Below are 15,698 nucleotides of genomic sequence, written 5' to 3'. Positions count from 1 at the left end.
GTGGTGCTCAGTCTGTTATAGAAAACCCCATGCTGCAGGTTTTAAAGCGCCTTTCTTTCCCCCCAGTTCTTCCTTCTTATTCTTTGCTACCTCGACTGCCTGTCCTTTTTAATAATGATTCCAATATTCCCTGGGCCTGGGATAAGTATCTGTTCCTTTAGAGTAGAAGAAGCAATTATTTCGTCATGGGACTGGCTTGGGATTTAGAGGACCAGGTTTTAACACTGGTCTTCTCTCCTTCCAGCTTCTCCACCCCCTCATTCCTTAAAAAAGGGATGTGGACAAAAAAATGCTGCCTGCCATTTCAGTAAACAAGGGATGCAATGGCCATACAGCCATCAGCCCTTGTAGCCACGCCTGACGGTGCACCCTGAGGGGAATTCAGGATGGAGAAAAACAGGATAACGGCCCTCGATAGTTAAGATGCATATCAACGGAATGATTTCAGTAAGTCCAGACTCTTGCATCTTTCCATACATAGGAAAGTACTGAAATCACTAACCTGAGATGTCTGTTTTTTTGTGACTAGCAGTAATCTTTTGATGTTTGACTACATTTTTTTTCAGCAAAAACACCTATATATCCTGGCTCCTCCCTTACCTCTTTGGAACAGACTGTCAGAGCTGAGAAGCTGATTCTCCAGGCTACAGTCCTTGTAAGGTTCCCGAATAAAACATAATTCTCAACTTTTAGGTTATGCAGTTTGTTTTAGTTGACAGGGTTCTTGCTCTTCAGCCTCTCTGGAGTCAGACTTTCGATGTAGGAGGGCAGTTTGGGAGAGACTGTGCAAAAATGGTTTGCCCCTGGTCTGGATTCTAATGGAATCCAGGTTTTCCTACATATACCATATACGTGTTTTCCAATTATTACCATTATGCAAAGCCACATGAAGGAGAACAGGCATCACTATTATTCAAAGCCATATAGAGGCCCATTCTCCTTTATGTGTTCTTGTGCCCTTTTACAACTTTTCCCCAAAGCCCGAATGTGCGGACTTTTACCTGAGCATGTTGTGACTTGGTCCAGCCGTCTGCCCAGGTTAAGATTGTCTTCCTTCAACATTCCCTTCAATCTAAACTAACCATCTGCTTCCTTTCATGTTTGGAACCATCTTAGCTCTCCTTTTTGTTGGGTAATCATGAAATACCCAGGATCTTGCCCAGTTGATAATTTGCCTTGGCTTCTTTGTCTTCTACTGATTAAGATCAGAAGCTACTGGTCTCGGTGATATTCTCTCTGCTTTGTTCTAACACCTAGTACAAGTATTGTTCACTCATTAAATCATAACCCCCTTCGGCTGAACTTGTTCAAAGAATAAAACAAATGCTTCATCTGCATATAAACCTGTTATTTCTTGGCCAGTATAAGATTTAAAAGACATTTTAAAAATCACATGTATCGTCTTTATCAACCTTAAAAATTTCAGAATTGTATTTCATTTAGTCTTCTGCCTCTGTAAAAATATCAACAAATAACACTGGAAGACAGCTTTTCTTCAGTTTGTTTTGCATTATCTTTAATAGTCCCATTTTCTTATTTATTGTTAGGGCTCAAGCACAGTCAAATCATCATTAATTAAAATGCTCGGGCTTCCCTGATGGCACAGTGGTTGAGAGTCCACCTGCCGATGCAGGGGACACGGGTTCGTGCCCTGGTCCGGGAAGATCCCACATGCCGCGGAGCGGCTGGGCCCGTGAGCCATGGCCGCTGAGCCGGCGCATCCAGAGCCTGTGCTCCGCAACGGGAGAGGCCACAACAGTGAGAGGCCCGCGTACCGCAAAAAAAAAAAAAAAAAAAAAAAATGCTCAAGGTACTCACAGAAAGCATAAATAAAACAGAGTGGAGAAGGCAGCCTCAACTTTGTATTTTTCGAGGTGGGTTAGCTTAAAAGGAAAGGCATGTTCTCTAGCTTGAAAATCAGAAAGGAGATACTTTTTCTACCCCATTAAAAGGAAATATGAAGCCACTGATTTTCCAAGAGAAAGGTCTTTTTCGAGCCCCTCTGAGGGTTAACTTTATGACAAAATGGAAGATTATCCTCTGCCATCTGTCACTGAAACCTAGTCTCCATTCTATATCTAAGCCTCAGAGCAGGGAGAAAGTAAAAAAAATTGAGAGACATCAATGTTCTAGGAGCTATTTCACAAGTTTATTTCTCATTTGTCTTCATCAGAAGGATTTCAAGACTGCAACATTTAATAGCTCTCTCACTGACAGCTGATGGGAAGATCAGTGATCAAAGGCTGGAGATATTTGGAAAAGGAATGTGTTTTGCTGTGGGGATTGATGGGAAAATGAGGAGGAGAGAGGACTTGAGTTCTTGAAGTGGAGACTGATTAAGCTAAAAGCCCAAGAAACCTCTCTGGGGGAAGGAGAACAATGGATTTCACCTCCTCTTAGAGGCAGCATGCTGTGTCCATCCAGGGAAAGGCAGGCTACCTGCCCTTCAGAGAAACGTGTAGTAGCCAAGTGGTGCTCTTGAGAAAGTCAATTGCAGGAGGCTTCTCACACGTGACAGGTTCAGCTGTGTCTGAGAGTGAATGTCAGTGAAACAACCCATGTGAGGTAGTCATGGCTTTTGTGAAGAAACAGGGCATTCAAGACATGATTCCTTTGGTTCTGTCAGAATCATTTACCAGAAGTTCATTTCACTTGTCTATTTTTCTAGCCTCTATGAATCCAGGCCCTTCCACAGTATTTCAATCGAGAAATGGGACTGCAGAGATTTTTGTCTTTTCAGTTCATAGACTACTTATGAGGTCAATGAAGCTATTGATTCCACTCACATGCATTTATCACTTGCTCCCCTTCTCACCCTCCTCCCTCGAAGTTTACTGATTCATTCCAGAAACAAAGGTGGAGGCATTGTCAGATTATATACTTGAATTTGAACTGACCCACAGTTAAGCTTGAAGCAAAAATGAAAGACTCTTTTTGCTGGTGGATAGTGCAGGAAAGTGCAAACAGAGATGTCTGTGGCCAGAAGAATGCCTCATGGTGACCCTTAAGACCAGCAGATGTTCAAAGTGGGGAGAGTGTCACGGAAGAGAGTTAGTGGCTGAACCTCTAACTTCCTGCAACCTCTAAATCCATCCTTCTATTTAAGAGGAAATGAGGCCTGAATGAGAGTCCTTCTCCCCTTCTGGAATCCCCAAATGTTAAAGCTGGAAAGGTGAATACACACCTTTCATTTTACAGGTGCCCAGAGATAAAATGACCTGTCTATGGTCATGGAGCTGCTTCACAACAGACCCAGAAGCACCCTGTGATTTTCCCGAGACCCAGTTCACTACAGTCCAGTGATAGAGATTCTCTCCTTGACCAAACTCTATTCAGGCTTCTCCGAACTCACTTCTGAAATAAGCCTTGACTTTTGGGCTTCTGTGATTGTCTCTGCATTGTCCAGTTTTAGTAAGAAATCCTAAATCATTTTAACCAAATCTCACACTCTGTCTGATCTCCCTGGCCTACCTTTCACCAAGAATCCTGTTAGGTTGGTTTAGCCAGAATCTCCCTTGCCCTTAGTGATTTCTATTCACTGACCACTCCCCCGCCCCCAATTCTGCTGCTGGACTACAAATTCCCACTTTTCCTTGCTGTACTTTGAGTTGAGTCCATTGCAGTGGTCCCTACATCTATCATGATGGTCCTGAATAAAGTCTGCCTTGCCATTCTTTAACAAAGTGTCATGAAATTTTTTTTTTCTCTAACACTGGTCTGGGGAACCATTTATTTTCTAATCATCATATGGGGGGGGCGGAAATATGGATTCTCCATTCTCTGTTCTTACAATTACAAGGGGTGGGGGAAGAGGACTAAAATCCTTAACTGAAAATGAAGAATTTAAGATTTCTATCAAAAATATATCTTCATTGTTGACTAAAAGGTTTCTTTTTTTTTTTTTTTTTTTGCAGTATGCGGGCTTCTCACTGTTGTGGCCTCTTCCGTTGCGGAGCACAGGCTCCGGACGCGCAGGCTCAGCGGCCATGGCTCATGGGCACAGCCGCTCCGCGGCATGTGGGATCTTCCCAGACCGGGGCACGAACCCGTGCCCCCTGCATCAGTAGGCGGACTCTCAACCACTGCACCACCAGGGAAGCCCGGTTTCTTTCTTTTTAATGAAACCCTGTCTTATTTCTAGAGGATGGGTAGATGACACATAAACTCTCAGACGGTCTGCTCCTGATCCCATCCCCATGATTCACATTATTCTTATCCCCACCCTCAGTTACCCTATGAAATTTCCCAATTCTAGTAATATTACTTTTGAATGCTAAGGACATGCAAATTAATTTTTTAAATTCCTGTACACATTAGCAAAATATTACTAAAACTATAATTTAAAAACCTCACCAATCTGTTTAAAGAGAAAAAAGGTGACTGAATTATCAATTATTTTGAAAAAAATTAAGTTAACATACTAGCAACAAACGAGTTTATAGATTAAAAAAAATTATATGGGGGGCTAGATAAGAATGAACTGTAATCAGCATAGGAGGTTTTTTTTTTTTTTTTTTTTTTTGCGGTTAGCAGGCCTCTCACTGTTGTGGCCTCTCCTGTTGCGGAGCACAGGCTCCGGACGCACAGGCTCCACGGCTTGTGGGATCTTCCCGGACCAGGTCACGAACCCGCGTCCCCTGCCTCGGCAGGCGGACTCTCAACCACTGCACCACCAGGGAAGCCCAGGAGTTATTTTTTATTTTTCCAAAGGAATTTGCAAAATTTGTTTGCAGATGGAGCACAGTCTTTGAAACCTTTGCTGCACTATTGAACCACTTAGCAGACACAAACCATTCTCACCTCCACCAACTCCAGACTCACACTTGGAATGATTTACCCAGCTCTAAAGAAGTGTCTTCCATTTCAAGAATATGAAAATGAGGTTTTATTTTTATCAGCAACTTATTGAAGCATTTGAAAGTTAAAATGTACATAAAACAATCATTTGCTAAATGCATCAACCCCTTGGGGGCTCTAATTAACAGCTGTGTTGATCTAAATGCATAAAGCTTTCCATTTGTTGTCACTTCCAAAATTCTTGTCAAAGTTGTCATCAGACTGAAGGTCTGACTCATTTTTAGCTTATCTGAGCATGCTGCTCAGATCTGTCAGTTATAATTGTCCTTCTTACTTCTCTACTCATTTTGGTTAAAATTCTTGCCTGCACAGCCCACCAAACCTCTCCCCCGCCAGTTGTCCCAATTGTCACAACTGGATTTAGTATTTGCTAAGATTTCCAGTTGTAAATTCTACTTCATTCTGGATCTGGTTAGTCATAAAACAGCTTCTGCGCTGGATCAGCCTGAAGTGGGGCGAATTTTCATCCTTTTAAGAATATTTTATGAATTGGTAAGGTTTCCTCTAGATAATTTATTTTCTATATATTGATAACCTTCTCATTAATAAAATAACTAATAACTCCCTGGTGAATATTGCAGGATGTTTTGGGAACTTTATTAGCTAGTTTCCAAAACCTAGTGTGCACTGTCGCTATATTGTCCTCTAAAGTAAATATGTTCTACCTATTTAATGAGAGAGAGGTGACACGGGAGCTACTCACTGTTTTTTTGCATTTGTTGTTGCTGCTTATCTTTCTCTTCCTTTTAAGTAGTTAAAAATTAGAGGATGCCAAATAATGAGTTTTCATTAGAAGCATTATGAAGGGTGAAAAAAACACATACTGGCTCTTGAAGGAGATCGATTCCTGATGCAAAGAAAAACAAACATCACGATGAACCAGGCTCTGTGAAAAATGCTGGAAATCAAAGATGAATTCATCACAGTCAGTCTTTGTATGCCAAGGGCTTTAAAGGCACCAAACTCTGTTTTCTTTTAGTTAGATGATGTTATATACCTGCATGAAACAAAACAAAACAAAACAAAATCAAACAAAACGACACCAACTTGAGCCAGAGGTTGCATTAGCAAGCTGGGCCATGAGGCAGTAGCACAACTTCATTCATTACTCTTGTCCCACTGTGATACATCCAGGTAGCCCTCCTTCATCTGGTAACTATGCCACTGGAAAATGTGATCCCAAAGTCACCCTAACGGGGAAAGGGGAGGAAGGAGGCTTAAGCTGAATGCTTTCAAGGGCTAAATTGAGAAGTGGCTTACTTCGGTTCTGCCCAGTTTGTTGGTCAGATTGTGACACATGGCTAACTGCAAGGAACCTTGGGAATAACTGTCTTCCCATGTGCTGGGGAAGAGGAACTGGGGTGGTGAGCACTTAGAGCACTGTTTCTGCCATGTAGCCAGAGATCATTTTCTTTGGAATCCTTCAAAATAGGTATCAACATTGAAAATAAATGCCAATATTTCTCACAAGAAGAAGGAAATGAAGCTTTTTAGGATCATCATGATACTTCTCAAAGAGAGCTATCGATTTCTTTATGAATCTGTCATGTCAAGGAAACAGTATACATTAATATAATTTTTATCTGTGGTAAGATTGTTGAAGTCAATAATATTCATGTAAAAACATATGTGGATCACAGTCAACATAATTGCCTTTTCTGCATATTATAATAGTTAAAGCAAGGCTCCTTGGAAACATATTCTAATCTAAACTTTTTATGGAGTGAGTTGAATTGTGTCTCCCAAAAAGACACGTTTAAGTCCTAATCCCTGGTACCTGTGAATTATTCGGAAATAGGGTCTTTGTGGCATAATCAAGTTAAGGCGAGGATATTCTGGATTAGGATGGGCTCTCCATCCAATGACTGTTGTTTTTATAAGAGAAAGGAGAGAGAAATTTGCACACAGAGACACAGACACAAAGGAAGAAGGCAGGCCATGTGAAGTCAGAGGCAGAGATTGGAGTGATGCAGCTACAAGCCAGGGAATGTCAAGGACTGCCAACAACTACCAGAAGCCAGGAGAGAGGCACGGAATGGATTCTCCATCAGAGCCTCCAGATGGAACCAGTCTTGCTGACACCTCAATTTCAGACTTCTAGCCTCAAGAACTGTGAGAGAATAAATTTCTATTGTTTGAAGGCACCAAGTTTGTGGTAATTTGTTATGGTAGCCCTAGGAAACTTGTACACTTGATTTACAAAGAGCCTGGTCTTTAGGAGAGAGGTACCATCTTTAGGCTCCTACTGTGTACAAGGTACTGTTAGACATTGGTGATACAAAGGTGGGTATGAGGAGCTTGCAAATTAGTGGAGGTGAAAAACATGCAAATAAACATATTTGAATTAGACTGTGGGAGAACACTTTTGTCTTTTAGAATCTTCAACTAAAAAAAGCTAACAATATCAAAAATTATGTTTTACATTGTCCTTATTCCTCCTCCAATAGTCAAAACATCCAGTTCATTTCAACAGATGTCTGGGCTTAATGGTGCTCTTCGAAGACATCAAGTGTATTACTGATATTGTACAATGCTATGGTATCCCATTTGTGAAGTTGTAAGGAAACGATTATTTGATGTTTTGGTATTTGTTAAGACTTATGCTTTAGAGTTTTGCTACAAGCTAAAAAGTATACAGCAGTCCATAATTCTTGGAAATCATTTCATATCAGAAAAACAAGGGCAAGTGAAAACCAGTTCTTCATGAAGCAGGTTGATTTTTTTTTTTTTTTTTTTTTTTTTGCGGTACGCGGGCCTCTCACTGTTGTGGCCTCTCCCATTGCAGAGCACAGGCTCTGGACGTGCAGGCTCAGCGGCCATGGCTCACGGGCCCAGCCGCTCCGTGGCATGTGGGATCTTCCCGGACCAGGGCACGAACCTGTGTCCCCTGCATCGGCAGGTGGACTCTCAACCACTGCGCCACCAGGGAAGCCCAAGCAGGTTGATTTTTGATGCCAAACAAAACAGTTGTTTTGTGTTTGACATGGAACATCCAACTTGGAATACCACCAACTAGAAATCATTTTTTGAGGAACAGCAAGTGTCAGTAAACCCCTGAGTACATGCTGGGAAGTACACTCATATAAATGATGCCGATAATCGTCTGACTGCATTTGGAATTATCCTTTGTGTTAAATCTGCTAAATGTGAGACCAAATCATTGTCAGTTCATTACTGAAGAACCACTGTGATACTATAATGGGGTCCAGACTCCATGACTGTGTAACTCATGGCTTTTTAAGTTTTCATTATTGACCTAACTTTGCTATAGAAATGATTAACTGCTGTTTTCAAGACCTAGGATTCTCTAACGGACTAAATAAAATGACCTCAATGAATCTCATTGGCTCAGTTTTGGTAGTACAGGTAGAAAATGCCACATTAAATTTGTCATGTTCAAATAGTTATGTGCTGTCATACAGTTCCCTAAGCGAGAAAAAATAAAGAGGAATTTTTTAACAAGTTGGTTCTGGTTTGGCACATGAAGTCAAATCTAGTTCAACTCCATTCATGGGAGAATAGAGAGTCAGCTACAGACAATTTACAACAACAGGTAACACTGAAGTTCATTTGTAGTCACAGGTCACCAAGGAGGTGCTATAAACCTAAATTACAAGATGGCCCAGCACATAGCAGATACTCAGGTCAAAGGATACCAAGAAAACTGCCCAGTAGCTCATCCCTACCTTCTCTCAGAAGGTCCCCAAAGTCATTACATCTCAAAGAGAACTTTATTGCCTCGTATATGGTCATTCAGCCTACTCTGTCTACACTCGCCACTATGTGAACCACTTCTTGAAGTCTGCTGCTCTTTGCAAGAGGGACCTCACAGATGCTTCTAAATACCTTGCAGAGGTCTGTATCTTCCCTAGACTCCCATAACTCCGCCCATCTTGGGCTACAGCTGATGACCTGTTCTTGCAACATAGGTAATCTGGCTTAGACAAGTATTAATCTGAGGGGCTCCACTATCACAGTTCATCTCAATGGTTATAGTTCTCTCTCTTCCACAGGAGGGAGATAAACCATTCTGCTTTTGTAATAATCATTGAGAGCTTGGCATTGATATCTCCTCCACTACTTTCCAGCTCTGGTCTTTGTTAACTTGGCTGAGATAGTTTGGGTTGATGGTGGGGGGCAGAGTGAAGGTGAGATGGCAAAGAAACTGTGCAAATATTTTTAGGCATCAGCATCAGTTCTGTGCTAAATGCTGTGCTCATCTCTTTTGATTTTGTTTCATTTAATTGGGACAAGAATCCTGTAAAATTGTCTTGTTAGGCCCACTTTCCCATTGAAGAAATAGGGGTTAAATAACCTGCCCCAAACTACATTGCTATTAAGAACCGAAGCAAAGACTTGAGTCTACTTTCAAAGTCCTTGATTTTTTTCCTACTACGTTCCTTTTTGAGACACGATTTAAGCATGCCCAGCCTTTTCAGTTAAGGTCACCTCTACCTCACTCCAGCCCTGGGGCCCTTCCTCTGTTCCTGGGAAGATCACAAGGCACACTTCTCTAAATGACTCTGTCCCATCTCTCGGGACCAAAAACTCATTCTAGTAATCCTTCTGTATTCCCTTAGCATAGGCTCATGTGACCCTGGATTGCATTTAGAAAGATGAAGCCAAGACCTTGGTAATAACTTCATACTCATACCTATCTTATGATTACTGTACTTACATTAACATAAATGGGTGCCTACTGTTCTGAAAATGCTTTTGAACAAGATTCTGAAGTTGTGCCAGGGAGCACTGGCTAGGTATGCTGGGAGCTGTCTGATTTCCTTGTCTTGGATTCTTGCTAACCTTTTCTCGACAATTCACACAATGAAGAGGAAAAGTGATACTAATGAAATATTTATCTTCACTGCTGTTCCTTTACTCTTCTCCAGAGCTAGAGAAATGCAACTTTTTTTTTTTTCTACTACAGCTTTAAATAGCCTTCCTTCAAGGCTGGTTGGTAAATAAAAGGTTATCAATGAACAAGTAGGTAATATGGGTGGAGTACCCAGGCAGAGAAGTTGTAGAAAAACGAGCAAGTGCCACCAATGAATTTTAAAGTGAGATTGGTAGATGGGCTCCAAAGTCTTTAAAGCAACAGCATTTATTGAGTTTAATTGTTGAGTTTCACTGAACTCCAAAGAACAATGCGATTAAGTGGTTACTTTGGGGAAGGATTTTCCAGGTGAAATGTCTCAGCTATATGTTAAGGAACCATGTGATTACAACCAAAATGGATCTACTTCTACCTTAGCATTTTGCAAAATAATGTGGTATTAGAAATCATGGATAGAAAATACAAGAGTTCTAACAAGAGACAACACATACCAGTGCTTTAAAGTGAGGATAATACATAGAAACCGAAAGCTCCATTTGCAATAGTTCAAGTGAGTGAGACACTAAACTGTCCAAGCTCACCCCTCTTTATACTGCATGGGCCTACTTTGTGGAAGGAGACATACATTCTAAACAGTGTTTTCCAAATCTGATTAACAAAATAATGTAGGGGAGAGCTGTCAAAAATACAGGTTCTCCCAGATATGCTGATTTAGTGAAAATGAACTGAGACCCAAGTATGTGTTATTGCTGCTGCTGTTGTTTTTAGCTCACCAGTTGATTTTGGTGATCCACAGGTTTGGGAAAGACTCTGTTAAAAGATTTAGGCTACTTTGCTACTCTTAGGCATGATTTAGGCAACTCTCACCCATTTTCTGTGTCTGGATCAATGGATTGGGAAATATGCATTGGAAGAGTTTCAAAGATTGATTCTAAGATATTCTTCCAGCAATAACAGGCTGGGATATGGGTTCAGGGAGATAATATGCACCAGAAGAGGGATCACTCAGTAATAAAGTGCTGTTGTCCTGAACTCAGAGTAACTTTCAACTTCTCTACTATTTTAGCCTGGAAAATAATAGTATACAGATGCTTTAGTTTCTCTCCAACACACATAACAATACCCTGACGATTCAGCCAATGCTGTGAGAGGACATTTGGACTTATAAGGTTAAGACCATCACTGTGTAAGATAACATGTTTGAAACTCACATTTCTTGGCTTGCAAGAGTGTGTATCATGCAAAGCATGATGTCACAGACCCTGGTCTGGTTTTGAGAAGAGTAGGAGAGGGGTATCAGGAAAATCAAACTAAAATGGCAAGGCAAGATTATTTTTTAAAAGACTGGAGGACTATGTTTGTAACCGACAAATTCATTTCCTCCTTCAGCCCATGGAGCCGCCTTTGCTATTGCTTCTAACAAGAGAAAAGGTACTTTTTTTTTAATATTGTCTGAGAGGCAGCAGAACAAGGTAGATTTGGTATTTCCAGCTTGTATAATAGCTAGCTCCCTCTTAAAATACTCAAGGATCTTCCCAGGAAGGCCATTTAGATTCTGAGTCGTCTTTGAGTCATGGATCAATTTGAAAATCCTACCAAGAAACACAGGGCTTCCCTGGTGGCGCAGTGATTGAGAGTCCGCCTGCCGATGCAGGGGACACGGGTTCGTGCACCGGTCCGGCAAGATTCCACATGCCGCGGAGCGGCTGGGCCCGTGAGCCATGGCCGCTGAGCCTGCGCGTCCGGAGCCTGTGCTCTGCAACGGGAGAGGCCACAGCAGTGAGAGGCCCGCGTACCGCCAAAAAAGAAAGAAGAAAAAAAAAAAACCACAGACAACAGACTGCACGCAATTTCAGGGACACGTGTATCACAGCTTAAGAACTGTCAGCCTTGCAGAGAGAAAACTAGCAGTTGGATTTTGTTTCCTTTCCACCAAATGAATTTTAGTTGATTGCAAAATGACTGTTACACTGCACAGATCATAATCTGGCCTCTTAAACATCTGTGAATAGACTTTTTCAGGGGTTATTAGCTGTGTAAGTAATGTTGAAACACCGAGTCTGTATCAAGCACTTACAATGTGCTTGACATTACTAAGTTTGTTACAGTCAACATCATTTTAATCTTTAAAGTTTGCACAGGTAAAGACACTCAGTTACTCAAGATTAAGTAACTTTTCCAGAGTCACAGTTTTTGAGTCACAAACCTGAACTGACTTTAAAGCTATTGTCTAACCACCATCTACTCAACTGTTTTCCCACCTTGGAATGAAAAATTTACTCTCCACTTCCAACAGTGACGAATTTTGAAAGGGGTATTGTTTCTGGGAGAAGAGGCTTCGAGTAATGATGTATACCTGATGATATCCAACATTAATTCTGATCACCCATCCTCCTAAAACTCAAACAAACTTACTTTCTCAGCTGTAGAATCAACATGACCAATACAGTAATTCAGATCATTATCTATTGTACTAGATCATAAGCTCCTTGAAAACTGAAACCATGTATGCCTCACTTTTCCTGCTCACACAGCATGCCTCAGGCATAGGCGGAAGTTCAGTGTCAAATATAAGAAGCTATTGGCTCCTCCCAGTTCTCAGTAGATGATGACAGTCTTCCATGCAACCCTCTTGCAGTGACTTTAACGGGCCCGTTTCATTTGGTTTCTACTACATGTCATACATCCAGCTCATTGTAAAAAGCAGCCATTTGTCCTTAAGCCTTACAAATACATGACACTGAACAACTAACTTTACTACAAAGTTTGAAATGCTGTGATTCAGTACTAAGTATTATGTTCAATACAATCTGGGACCTTCTGTGTACGGGCCATACATCACTGGGCAGATTTTGATCATTGGTTAGCTGTGACAATTTGTCTAGGGTCCTTAAAGACACCTTTCTTAACAGTCTAGAGAATTCTTGGTCCCCCATTAACCAAGTAAAAAGTGCTACCCTTAATCTACTTTAAAAGCCCCACTTTTTAAATCAAAGACCCAAATTAACATAGCTAACACTTGAATGCTAAAGGGCCATGTCTGGATACGAATGCATGATATTTTGATGTCTGTAGGCTGCACTTTTTTCCTAACAGGTATTATTACTTTGTTAAATCTCTGAAGTCTCATATTTTTGTCACCTGATATACAATCTTGCCACTGAAAAAACTGGTTATGCTGTCATAGATATTCACTAATTTTCATGCCAACCAAATAATCCACAGAATAACTAAAAATGAAAAATGTGCAAACATGGATAATTTTAGCAGGCATTTAAATATAACACAGATGCTAATGGGTAATGGGTGGGGTGGCATATTACCTATTCATATTTAAGTATTATAATTTTTACAGAATTACTTTTACAGTAGTAATTAGTGCAAGACAACATTAGAAGCCAAATATTTTTAGTATGTGGGTGATATTTCTAAGTACATGGGGTTATGTCTAGGGAGGGTTTCCTTAAGAAACATCACCCTAGTAAGAAGTACTTTTCTCATAGGGGTGGACATGGAACGAGAACACCAGGGTGCATACAAGTTTAAAAAGAAATGCTTTAAAAAAATCTAAACCATATTTATTTGCATGGTATTCTAATTTTCATGTTTGAATGCATTTTTAGTAATGGGGAGGCAAGAGAGAACAGAAACATATAGGAAGAATTTGCTACCATTTTTTAATTTGCCATGGATTATACACACAAAATCAATCTGAGAAATTACTCAGACACTAGTGTTTGAGCTCATCTAGGCTAGTTTGGTTATATTTTTTTCTGGCTGATTTGTAAGCTCTAAAAGAATAAGGGCTTAAGTAATTGCTGTTTTGTGAACAGTTCCTGCATTCAACTAAAATTTAAGAAATGTGTTAGAAAGATTTCTTATTAATTTTTGAGCAGACTAATAGATTACCCTAATTCCTGAATAGCCTTCGTGTTATCGATGATTTCACATACATACAATCTGAGGTTCTGTGGTGATCATTTCAGTCAAAACCATCAGGAAAGAATATATTCAAAACAGGTTTTTAACCAACTAGAAAATAACATATAACTTCTGTCATCTTGCTGTTCACTTAAGTGTCACATGTGAAATACAATAGCAAGTCAGTACATATACTAAAAAGGAAAGTAGCACTTAGTTGTAGACAAAATTGAGTCTTACATTTATGCCACAAAATGGTTTAACTTTTACTTCTAGGACTAGAACAGAAATGTACTCTAGGGGAAAACACAAAACAATGCTCTTTGCTTTTATATGAATTAAAAGCCAGAGTTTGTGTGTGAAAATAGTAATAACCATTAAATGACACTTTTGTATTCTGTCGTACATGTACGTTTGCTTTAAAGCAGACTGTACAAACATAAGAAACTGCTTTATCAAATTTCAAATTACTTTTCATTAACAACATGCTATTTCACCCATGGAAACCCATCTATGTAGTTAAAGGCTATATCATCTTACTGCTAATCAATCAGAAACCACACCCATCATTCTCTCCAAAACTATAAGCTAAATTTATGAACAAAAATCACTATGAGAACTTTGAATTCAAATAATTAAGCAAATGAGAGTCAAATTAAGGCTCTGCACACAAATGTTTACACGATGTGGAGGAGATAAACTTTCCAAGTTATGACAGTTACCTAAAATGTACCTTTGGAATGGGGCATATGCAACAGGATGAGAGAGGCTTTGCTTCTCAATGTATATCAATAAATTCACTTTTGAACCCTGTGAATGTATTACCAATTCAAATACAATCATAACAGTAGTATGCTTAATACGTTGCTATTACTTAGTAGACGTTTGCCCATTTTTAGTTACTTGCAAAGAACTTCATTTAAGGCAACTGAAAAGAATGATTCTAATCACTTTAAACTGAAAGTTTTAAAGTTACAGATCTTTACCTTTTCATTATACAACTTAATGTAACCAATCTTGTTATCAAACAATTCTTTCAAGTTCTAGAAATCATTACTCTAGGACATTAAAATTAATAATAGCCCAAGAGAACAAATTAGACTGCAAGAAAATATTTGCAAGACACATCTGATAAAGAACTGTTATCCAAAATACACAAAGAACTCTTAAAGCTCAGTAGGAAAACAAACCTGATTAAAAATGGGCCAAAGACCTTACCAGACACCTCACCAAAGAAGATATACAGATAGATGGCAAATTAAGAATACTAAAGATGCTCCACATCATGTTACTGTGACGAGATTTAACTGCACACCTATTAGATTAGACAAAATCCACAACACTGACAACACCAAATGCTGGTGAAGATGTGGAGCAACAGAAACTCATTCATTGCTGGTAGGAATGCAAAATGGTACACATTTTGGAAGGCAGTTTGGTGGTTTCTTACAAAACCAAATATATTCTTACCATACTATCTACCCAAAGGAGTTGAAAACTTTATTCCACACAAATCTTGCTCACCGATGTTTTTAACAACTTCATTCATAATTGCCCTAACTTGGAAGCAACCAAGATATCCTTCAGTACGTATATGGAAATAAACTGTGACACATCCAGAAAATGGATTATTCAATACTAAAAAGAAATGAGGTGTCAAGCCATGAAAAAGCATGGAAAAAACTTAAGTGAATATTATTAAGTTTAAGAAGCCAATCTGAAAAGATTACATACATACTGTATGACATTTTGGAAAAGGCAAAATTGTGGAAGCAGTAAAAAGATCAGTAGTTGTCAGGGGCTGGGGTGTTGGAATAGGCAGAGCAGACTTTTAGGGCAGTGAAAATATTCTGTATGATACTATGATGGATTTGTCAATATAGATTTGTCCAAACGCACAGAAAACACCAACGGTGAACTATAAACTATGGACTTTGGGTGATTATGGCGTCAATATAGGTTCATCAGTTTTAACAAATGTACCATTCTAGTGGTAAATGTTGGTAATAGAGGAGCTATGTATGTGTGGGGGAAGAGAGTGCATGGGAAATCTCTGTATTTACCTCTGTTTTGCTGTGAACCTAAA

Source organism: Grampus griseus (genome assembly GCF_964374135.1).
Source record: "Grampus griseus genome assembly, chromosome: 6".
Taxonomy (NCBI): Eukaryota; Metazoa; Chordata; class Mammalia; order Artiodactyla; family Delphinidae; genus Grampus; species Grampus griseus.
The sequence above is the reverse complement of the archived record's forward strand: the minus strand, read 5'-3'. Positions refer to the sequence as shown.